Here is an 11505-nt window from a genome sequence, read left to right as displayed (position 1 = left end):
AACAATATCAATTATAATCAAACTCTGAGCCATATACAACGGAACACAATTACTGCTAAGCGCAACCGGTCTCACCACAAAGGCTTACCTAAACGCCGAATTTTCCCGACACAGCCCCCTCCCACCCCCTCGAAAAGGGGGGCAACCCCCCCTGAGCTCACACGTCTATCCATTTGCCAGCTAGTTCCGAGCTAAATTAATTTCAAAGCTCCTTATGTTACGTGCCTTGCGGCTTTAGCGTGCATGTGTGAGTTTCTCGTACACAGCGGAGCTACTTTCGGAAGGCTTAAATGAATATATATGATGTAGGTGTGTGCGTGAGGTATATACGGTAAGTTTACGGATACCGGATCGAATTAGATGTAACAAATTAGTTGGGAGTATGGTTTATGTGCTGGCGTTATGTTGCGGATTTGTGTGGTATATAAGGCTTGATTAAATAGTAAATATGTAGGAATTGGAAGGCAAATAATGGTCTTGTTACACTAGGGTTTTCTTTGGCAGTCTTCATTGAAGCAGCTTCATAATATAACCCGTGGGTCGTTTATTACCCATCACAGTTAATTACATGGCCAAGTTATGACATTTGATTAAAAATGTACAGTTTGTCTATGCAAGCACACTCTTTGGACCCATTTATATTTAGTTTTTCCAAGCTTTCGCCTTCAACCAAGATCAATTTTCCCCAACAAACTGACAGGCCGATACCGTGCCGATACTGAGCGGATATTGCCTCGGCCTACTGCTTACATAACGTGTGAGGGATTTTCTTCAATATCAAGAAGGTATATAGGTACATATACATATAGGTACATACTTATTATGTTACGTAAGATCATAGGTAGCTATGAGGGTTGTGTATGCCTGATCAACCAAAGAGTTCTTTGTCTTGATAGATTGATTGATCAAGCCTGGAGATTGATTTTAAATAGAGAACGCTTGTTTGTGAAGGTTATTTAGAAAAGGTCTATCGCTATTCTTTTGTTCATTTTTGTTGCTGGTACAAAAGTATTCTTCTTTGAATCTGTTTGCTGTCATTTGTTTCGTCATAATGTTTTTAATACGTTCTTAGAAGTTCTCACAAACTGTGTTACGTTTACTTCACGAGTATCAAAGATGTATATTATAATCTTGATGTGACCATGCCTATTCACGATATTTGTTGCCACTGTTTGTTCTAAAAGAATTACAGACTTATTTGCACATAAGTGAAAAGTCATGAAGAAGCTTTTTCTATGTAAAGATAGAGCAAATACCATTTTTCAAATATTAATTTTCGTGCTGGTAACTTCACGGTAATCTAAACGTACTTACGTTCAAAACACAATTGGGCTTATGCGAAGCATCAGACGGCTAACTTTCAACAAAATCATTAAACCCTGCGTAATGTCAAAAAAAAAAAACAAAAGAAACATAAATAAGTAATCATTTGTCATATAGGCACCTAAAACGGAGTTTATGTTATATGACATGTATGCCATATAACATAAAAATCCTGTGCAGAATTCATGACTTTAGCTCTTAAGACACTTTTACGCGCCGGCTATTCATAATAAAAGATTGAAGACGAGGCACTAAAACAAAGACCAAGCAACACTAGATTTCAATTTTTTAAGGATTTATTTAGGTTTTTTATACTTTTGTGAGGTTCTTTGTAAGAGTATTTTGGTGTTTTCACACCTCTTGACAGGTATTGTTGCATTGTAAAAGCTAATTCTTTTATATCTGTGAAATTGCACTGGGTATTACACAGATAATAAATAAAGTGAAGGATATAAAATCTATTTGGAGAGAGCTTTAAAACGTTACTTTGTTGCTGCAAGCGGTGATATCTTGATTCATTTTCACATGCGAAATCATTTGTTTTCAATTTTCAACACAATTGAAAACAGGTCAGACTTTGATTACTTAGGTACTCGAAAACGCTAATGATATTCGCCCTCATAATGAAGAGTTCCAGCTTTAATACCTTTAAAACATATAAACGCAAACGTGATTCCCCGGACTTCGTACTTATAACTTCGACCGTTTCTCCACCTATGACCTCCACCCATATGGCAAGCTTCCAAAAACCTAGTGCTTTGCCTAGATTATATTTATATTTAACAACACAGTCAGGTGAGGTTTCAGATAGAAAAACAAATGATAACACATTTTCATTTGAAATCCCAAGCTAATTATTACGCATAAATTGCGTGAAGTTTTCTGAAGTAGCTTAGTGTCTGTCAAACTACAAAAAATATGTTATTTTTAAAAAATAAAACTCAACAGATCTCAAAAGACAACGATAAATTTTATTTTCAAAAACCCACACGTAAGTAATAGTCTGTCGTATACTACAAAGACTACGAATATGACACATTATTACGAAAATCCCGTCGCTCAGGTGACCTGCGCAGCTCCGTCCTCAAGAGGTGTTTAAGTTGATGAGCATTAGATAGAAGAGCGCTCGCTACACTTATCTAAGGAACTCTTATTAAATCCTCCTTAACTAATCCTTCAGGAGTACTGGCTGCAAAAAAGTTTGCGACGAAAAAAAGTAAAATAGGTTCGATATATTTTGTAAGCTGAAGATGGTTTGTTACCTTTTCTCTCGATAATCTTTCTCCAAATGCATATATGGAGGATTGTGAAGGTTTTGCAAGCAGCTAGGGGCCAGAATTTTAGAATTTTCAATAGAAACTATAGTTTATCCTACCAGGAAGGAAGGAAGTTAGGAATAATTTTTCATGCATTTACGTATGTTAACAAAATCCACGTGATGATCGATGACTTAACACTTCTAAATAAAAAAATTAATACCTGCTTAGTAGGTACATATACATATAATCTGCTGACACAGCACACGAGCCAACTATTCAAAACTCCACGACAAATTCCCTCTTAATCTATGTATGTTCGGAACTCCTTTGCGAACCGTACCAGTAATTAGTGGGACCGTGGTATATAGCCGGGCGTACATAATGTAATTATGCACGTTCGTACATACGTACGCCGCTCTAAAATACTCCTGGAACAATTTGGAACTAGAGGCGAAGTTTGAAACCGCAGCAGACGGCCGCCATCTTGCCGTAACCATGACAACCGGCCGCGAATTGTCTGCTCGCTACCTGAAATGTAAATAGCTTCACGGTTTGTTGTTCAGTATTGCTTATGAGAATATTCTGGACGTGAATGACAGTTTTAATGAAAATAAAAAAGGACGGACGCAGTCTTTTGGACATTTTTCGCGGCTCCCCCGAATTCCGACGGCCATATCGGCTCTTTGATTACAATTTGAATTTAACAGACGCGAGTTGGCATTTGTGTTGATCAAAGTCAACCATGAAGGCATTTATGCTATGGGAAAACGTAGCTTTTCTTGTTTGAAAGTTTTTCTGGGTTCTATTCAACTACAATTACGATATCACAAAATAAAAAGTCGTTCAACATCAAACCGCCAAAAATATTACATCCCAACTTCTAGCCACATTAATTTCTGTCCCCCACAAAAAATGCCTTTCCAAGAACATTCCCCTATACGCAGCTAAGGACTCCTTGTCACAAACCCACCATAAACCAAGGAGGTCCATATTAAAGTGGAACAGAGTGCATCGTCCTCATCCGAGATGCCTGCGCGGAGCTATAGCAATTCGATGGAGTATTTCAATATAAACGTTGGTCGCCATTAGCAAGCGGGAGTTGCGGCCCAAGATATGAGTGGTACCCTTGTGTAGGTTTGTTAATGTGGAGTGGGACTTTGTTTTTGGGAAAATTCAGTAAGTTAGTTTTTCAATGATCCATGTAAGTAAACCAATTAATTTATAAATAAAGTAAACTAACTGTGTTTCGTATGGCACGTTAAACTGTAGGTCCCGGCTGTCATTGAACATCCTTGGCAGTCGTTACGGGTAGTCAAAAGCCAGTAAGTCTGACACCAGTCTTACCAAGGGGTATTGGGTTGCCCAGGTAACTGGGTTGAGGAGGTCAGATAGGCAGTCGCTTCTTGTAAAGCACTGGTACTCAGCTGAATCCGGTTAGACTGGAAGCCGACCCCAACATAGTTGGGAAAAAGGCTCGGAGGAGGATGATGATGTAAGTAAACCAATTAAGTTTAGTGCTGACATTATATGGGCAGTCAAGAAAAGTTAAAAATAGCAGTCAGTAACCAAAAAATCATTAAGATAATCCTCGGTTGGTTACTGTGGTATATTTAATTAGCATGGAAAATTAAATTGGTCCCTATTTTAAAAGATCGCGCTTGCGATCTCAACGCGACCAAGGTAACCTGAGGTACTAAAATTATGTCCTATAAAAATATATTTCCTAAAAGTTCCATTAAAATAAAAATCAGTCTCCAACCAACACAACATCAGAGGGCAGACAGACGCAGTTGTGGAGCACTCTTCATTTCGAATGCCTGTCCACGCGCTCCCTCGTACACGCCCTACCGAAGCGCCGATATGTCGCTGCATCGTCTATTTGTTGGGAAATTCTCTCCTGATGCGGTCAATAAATCTGCTCGAAGTGTATTGCTTTTTGCTCTTCGTAGCGTGCTGCTACGACGCGTAGATCGTTGGGAAATCCGTAGCAGATTTCGTAGCACTTTTGGACTACGTTTTATATAGAAAGAAAGCATCAAAATTACATCAATAAAGTAGGTATGTGCTTGTGTGGCATATATCCAGGAGTATATAAATACAGAATAATATATTCCAAATTAAGCTTTTTTTACTGTGAAGTCTCACAAACATCAAACTTAAAATTCTGGCTTCTGTTGTGTCAATAACATGCAGTACCTAATGTGATGATGATTGCTCCGTCAAATATTACAATACCGCCCTCCACAATTGCACTCACTTGTATCATTAACCTTAATACAAAATATATAGGTATATTTTTAAATCAAGCCCCAAAATACCGCATCTACAAGCCATCAGTTCTTACTCCGATATCGCATGCCCTTCGCTCCTTGGCAAGTGATGAAAGGATGTGTGATGCGCACCCCGCATTGTGGTTTGTTTCACAGCAACCAACCTGAGATCCAGGGGGAACCACCCTTACCTTACGTACGTTTTAATTTAAAAGTACGAAGATTGCTGAAGAATTTTTCGAATGTCGGTTCTACATACATCCTTGTTTGCAGATATGTAAGAAATACTTCGTCATTAAGCTGAATTCCGAGTTGTTCTATCTATAGTTACGTCGAAGGTTTTAAATTACCACGTCGGATAACTTTTTCGCCATCAACCCATTCCATCAACCCATTTCATGTGGTAGAGACAAAACCTGCGGGTTTTGTAATCATTACAATATTTTGTTATACTTGACGCTAGGATCAAGGATTAGTAGAACTTAGCGCCTTTTACACGAAGAAAAGGCTGATTTCTCATCCTTCAGCCAAATAATGTCTACCATATTTCTACGTTGCACGTAGGTACTTTTCTTCATATTGACCACTTTCAGACCATCTCATCCCCAATCCACTTCATATCCAGCCCATAGCCACCACTTACAATCCCACACCGATATCTATATTCGATCCACGACGACACGTAATTACAACAAATGTCTTTCAAAAAGCAATCACATATACGAGAGATCGACTATCCGAGATTGAATTGCGAATCCACGTAATATATCAAAGGTAATCCGTTTAAGTTTAAGGGGCACTATATATCATGCGATGGCGTAGGTACATACCCACCCCGCTGTTTGGTCGCCTAAGCAGGGTGGCCCTGTAACGCATGTTTAGGTGTTTGGTACAAGTACGAGGATGGCAGCGATTTTGAAGAAAGTAAGTTTGTGAACTCTTGAAATTGTGTACCTGCCGAAGACTACAGTAATTAATGACTTCTTTTCGGATTAAGAAACTCAGTTATGTCTTTTATTGGATCTACTTACCTATTTCTGAAGAGCGTATATGGTTACAAAAAAGAAGACTAAAAGATAACAAAAATGATATAGAACAAATTACAATGTGTACAAAAATTATAATTAGGAAGATAGTTCATCACAAAAAGAAAACTGGGTTTTGGAAGCCAGAAGAGGCAGGCAGTCGCTTTATGTAAGCCGACTCCAATAAAGTTGGAATAAGGCTAGGCAAATGATGAACTTAAAACTGTACTTTCCTTTGTCCGTTCTATTTCTCGGTACTCGCTCCCATCTTACTCCTCACTTTATTCGTCAACTAAGCAGGGTGGGTGGGTGTTTCAACGGGTGTGTAGGGGGTAACGTTTTCCTGTATGAAGGCACACGGCGCAAAGGGAAATCCTGTACAGGACAGAACGCTAAAATTGCCCGTTGCGATACTACAGGTACCAGGGATTATGACGGGGAGATCATTTACGTAAAGAGGTTTGATGTCTATACAGGTTTTTTAATTTATAATTAATTTTTGGGTAGTAGGCTATGTATAAAAGTTTTTTTTTTGTGTTGATGACTTTTTTAATAGTGCTTGAAACGGCAGCATCGTTTGGTGACTGTTTTAGTACTTACATAACTTTAATTTTTGATATTTATTTCAATTTGCAATCAATTTGCCTAATAAACGTTTTGTTTTACAGAAGATAGATTCAATATCTATCGTAATAATATAATAGTATATAGTCAATGAACATAGGTAATGTGTAATACTTTTCTCGTTTCGAACCACATTTGCTAAGTAGGGACATACTTAGTGCTCATCTAAGCCAAACTATGCATTAGTCGAGTTTTTGATCGCCTATAGCCCAAAATATAGCTCACATTGCCTTATCTTAAGATACATTTTACAATCTACTCATCTCAAAACGAAAGCCTTATTGATTGATAGCAAGCAGTAATGGACGCGTTAATAATTTAAGACGCCGTCTGAATATTTGATCCTGCAAGCGAGCATGTATCGTGGTTCGCGGTACATAGATAATTACGTAAATAGAAACGTATAAGATGTTTGAGTACGTTTCTGTCAATGATTTTGTGTTAGGCTCGTTGAAGTTAACTAGAAAAGCTTGGTTGAATGCTAAGAAATTGGTAAAACACATATTAACTTGTATTTGAGTGTGACACACAAGATTAATCAACCGAAGTTTCAGCGTCATTGTGTACATACCTTTGTTTTTTTCATCAGGGCATGCAGCTAGTACAGCTCCAAATAATAATTAAGAAATACGTCGAAATGTTATACAAAAGATTGCTCCAAAATATCAGACAGAGCGATTTAAAAACCATTTCTAAACAGATCATGAGAAAGTGAGGTCAACAATATTAACGTTCGACACATCACGGACAAACACCATAACATCTTTTGTCATATCGCTTATGGGAAAAAATAACGAAGCACCATATTGTACCCCATCGACTTTTTCACTATAGAACTCATTTAAATCTCTCGATGCACCCTACGATGCACCTTGTTGCAAATTAAGGATTCAACCCTTATAAAAAATGTGACCCCAAAGAATCGTGGGTAAAAAAGTTTTATCTTTTTTTTTATTACACTTTATTGAAATGAGACACCGGGTACGCATATAAAATTGGTCTTTTTGTGCGCCGCGAAAGGGTTAGACACGTTGGTAGTGCATTGAATATATTTTTTTTAATGTGACGTACAAAGAGTGTGCGGTTCGTGACGGTTCGTTATATCGGTGTTAAAGTTGAATTTGCGTTTGCGAACTGACGTTTTTTTGTAGGTTGTCTGTGCGTGGTAAATATTGGACTTACATAATTAGTTGTTTGTAGAAGTATCAATAAGCTATTTCCAAATGTAAATAAAAATGAACTAATAAAAAGGAGAAAAAAATATTTCTTTTTTGGAATCGATTTTATGACTTTAAAGAGAAACTCTCACTATACCTACTGATGCTGTTCTTTAGTTAGACAATTATTTTGTTTAACTTATGTATTAAGTTTAACTTATTTATGCGCTACCTTTCAAAAATACTCAGTTGCTTAAAATATTTAAATAAAAAGAAATCACTGATACAATCAAACCTCCAATAAATCTCAAACCATCTTTATTAGAAAGTGCACTACTAACCCTTTAAAACCTCCGTGGTCTATTGTACCAGACAAAAAACTATCAGACAAAAGCTAAGAGATATGATCAACAATTTCACACTTGGCACGCATGCGCCACATATTTTCAATTTGACAGAAGAGTGCTTTATTTGGAACGATAACTATCGCTATCAATTCTATTTGATGTCATTATGTTCAAGTATTTTGGTCTCGTTGACTTTTTTTACTTACGTGGTTTTATAATTAAGATACGAGATTGTAGGATTTGATTTGGTTTGTGTCTAGTTTGTAGTTAAAACTTTCTATAGCTGCTTGAGGATACAAAATATGTAGGTAGTTTATTGAATTTCATGCCGAAAATCTTCTGGTGATGTGGAATAAAACTGATTTACGTAGATCATAAAATCAGTATCTTAATAAAAACTTACGCCATTAGGGTACCTACTTTTGTAGATGGCCACCACTTACGAAAACGGACAAATAATCCATAGTATAGGTACCCGTAGGTCATCACAAAAAGCCAAGAGATATGATCAACAATTTCACACCTGGCACGCATGCGCCACATATTTTCAATTTGACAGAAGAGTGCTTTATTTGGAACGATAACTATCGCTTCCAATTCTATTTGATGTCATTATGTTCAAGTATTTCGGTCTCGTTGACTTTTTTTACTTACGTGGTTTTATAATTAAGATACGAGTTTGTAGGTTTGGATGTTGGAATTGTGTATCTGCATAAGCTAGACTAAGTTTGTAATGAAATAAAGCTGTGTGTGCCTGAGGTACATAAAATGCTTAAATATAGAGATTTGTCAGTACTTTTAAGGTACATATGCCTACGGAATTTCATGCAGCAAATGTGAGGAACAAAAACTGGTTTAGGTCTGCACTGTGTATCATAATATGTCTTGTGCTTGAGTAAATACTTATGTGACATTGGCCCTTTTTAAGAAGGCTACCACTCACGAAAATGGTCAAATAAACCATAAGTCATCACAAAACCATACATCCAAATTCACTCATAAAACCCACTCAAGCACATAACATCAAAACCTAAAATCAGCAAAGCAAACACGAAAACACATAAATTTCCTAACCCGTCAACAGCGACATGTTTTCCTAAACTTGGTCGGCCGTCACTCCCCTAACATTGAGCATACGGTCCTATTTACCGGTAACCCTCACTGACCCTTAACCCTTCTACCTAAATATGACCTCTCGGCCTAGCCCCTGGTCATTGTGTAGCGAATTAATCGGCTAGTATGCCCATTGTATGGACACTGCCCACCCGTTATTCGTTCCTCGTCCATTGTGCTTATATTAAAATTTTTAAGTGACCCTCTGCAGTTTAGGGTTTGCGAACTGGTTCTTGCGAATTTTTTTTTCAGCGTGCAGCGGTCAGAACTGGTTTTGTTTTGTATTTTGCAGTTATCAGTTTATCTGTTTTTGATATTCGGCGAATAATGCATCCGTTGGGTAGTATTTATTTTTAATCTCGTACAAGGTGTTGTCAAAATGTAATATTTTTATTTATTTTAGGAAAATTAAAACACAATAAAATGGCAGACTTTTCGGTATTATTTACTTCGCAAAAAACGTAACAGGATAAATACAAAAATATATAAAATTGCAGATGAAAACTTTAATTTTCGTGTATTAAGTACCTATTGATAGGAATTTTTAGTCCATAATTTATTATTATTTTGATCAGAAGTTGCAATATTAACTAAGCAAATCATACCTACCTATTTGTCAATTCAATTCAAACTAAATCAAAACTCTCCTACTCTAAACCAAACCGGTGAACACACGTTGCAAAACCCAGCAACAAACGAACAAACTATTTTGCATACAAGCACACCCCTTCTAATAGTTAACAATTTATTGTTATTATTTATGCACCGGAAATGTTCCCCTCGTGTGTAACTAGCGGTGCCACGGATGTGCATCTTAGATGAGCTGGAACCAGCGAAACTTAGGCAAAGGCAACCCGCTAATATTTAAGGTGGCTTGGACGAACGCCATTTGGGAACGAAACTTTTTTATGTTGCATTAAAAACTTTTTTGTTAATATTTGAGGACTTTTTTTCTTAATTCAGAGTTCGATTTTTTAAATTTCGAAGGCTCAGAAATCTTTTACGATATCTATCCGAAAATCTCTGATTAAAAATACCTGCAAGTAGTAGGTATATGATATTATTTTGGGATCAGGATAATGTAAATGCCAAAATTAAAATAATTCAGAACTCAATTAAAATTATGTTGTAGGTATATGGTTTGGTTCTTTATAAAAAATAGGAAGTATATAAACACCGATATATATAGGTACAAAAATTTTAATAATATCCACTATTCAATAAAAACTGTCAGTCAAATTGCATAAAAAGGATCAACGCGAAAGGTGTGCGTCGTTTATGCAAATTTTATTTTCGATTTCAGTTTTGCAAGAGATTTAGAACCTTATCTAGATACATTTAGAGATCAAAGTTACTATACCAAGGCTTGCAATAAAAAGATTAAGTTATGCAATTCATTTTGAATGCTTATTTCACGATAATACAGTCCAAATTCGCGAAGAAATAAAATGCATTTACGATCTAACGTTTGAGGTTCGTTGCTAATTTGCATGAGGTATTGTGTTGCAAGCTTTATTTTGTAAATGGCCACAAAAGATTTTTTTTTCATAAACAACATTGCGAATGCATGCAAAGTTAAAAGTAGAACATCTGCTTAGGGTTGAAAGGCCGTTTGTGCAAAAATTTGAATATCGAACGCATAATAGTTGCATTCTACCTGGATTGAATAAATAATAGATATTATTAAATTGTATCAAGTATTTGTTATGTAAATTGTGAAATTGATTTGCAAAATAAAATTAATACTCTTTGAAAAAATGTTTTCTTTTTTTGATCCTTTCCTTTCCTCATTATGGCTATCTATACTAAGTACTTAGACGTTTTATGCGAACCAATGGGACCTACTTACTTGGTCGCTGCTGAGATAGATAAGTATGCGGGCATTAGTCCATAACAAAATAGTTAACCGCTGTTATTTAACTGATTTATGGAGGTATTAGTTGGACAACAAAATGATTGTACCTAATAAGAAAATTTTGTTCATAAGAAGGTAGAAAGATAACAAATGTGGATTGAAGCTAGATGCTGAAGTATTGAAGTTAATGTGGGGAGATACGGTTAGATAAAGGTTTAGGAAGGTATACCTAATGATTGTACCTAATCTATACTAATATTATAAAGAGGAAAACTTTGTTTGTTTGGTTGTAATGAATAGGCTCAAAAACTATTGGACAGTTTTTAAAAATTCTTTCACCATTCGAAAGCTACATTTTCCACGAGTAATATAGGCTATATTTTATCCCGGTACGGGCAGTAGTTACCACGGGACGCGAGTGAAACCGCGGGAAAACGGCTAGTATTTTTATACATACGTAAGTACTTAGGTATATGTATTTGATACATGCCTATAGCAAGGTAGGTAATGGTTTTTACCACATATAACTAAA

Source organism: Helicoverpa armigera, chromosome 16, assembly GCF_030705265.1.
Source record: "Helicoverpa armigera isolate CAAS_96S chromosome 16, ASM3070526v1, whole genome shotgun sequence".
Lineage (NCBI taxonomy): Eukaryota > Metazoa > Arthropoda > Insecta > Lepidoptera > Noctuidae > Helicoverpa > Helicoverpa armigera.
The sequence above is the reverse complement of the archived record's forward strand: the minus strand, read 5'-3'. Positions refer to the sequence as shown.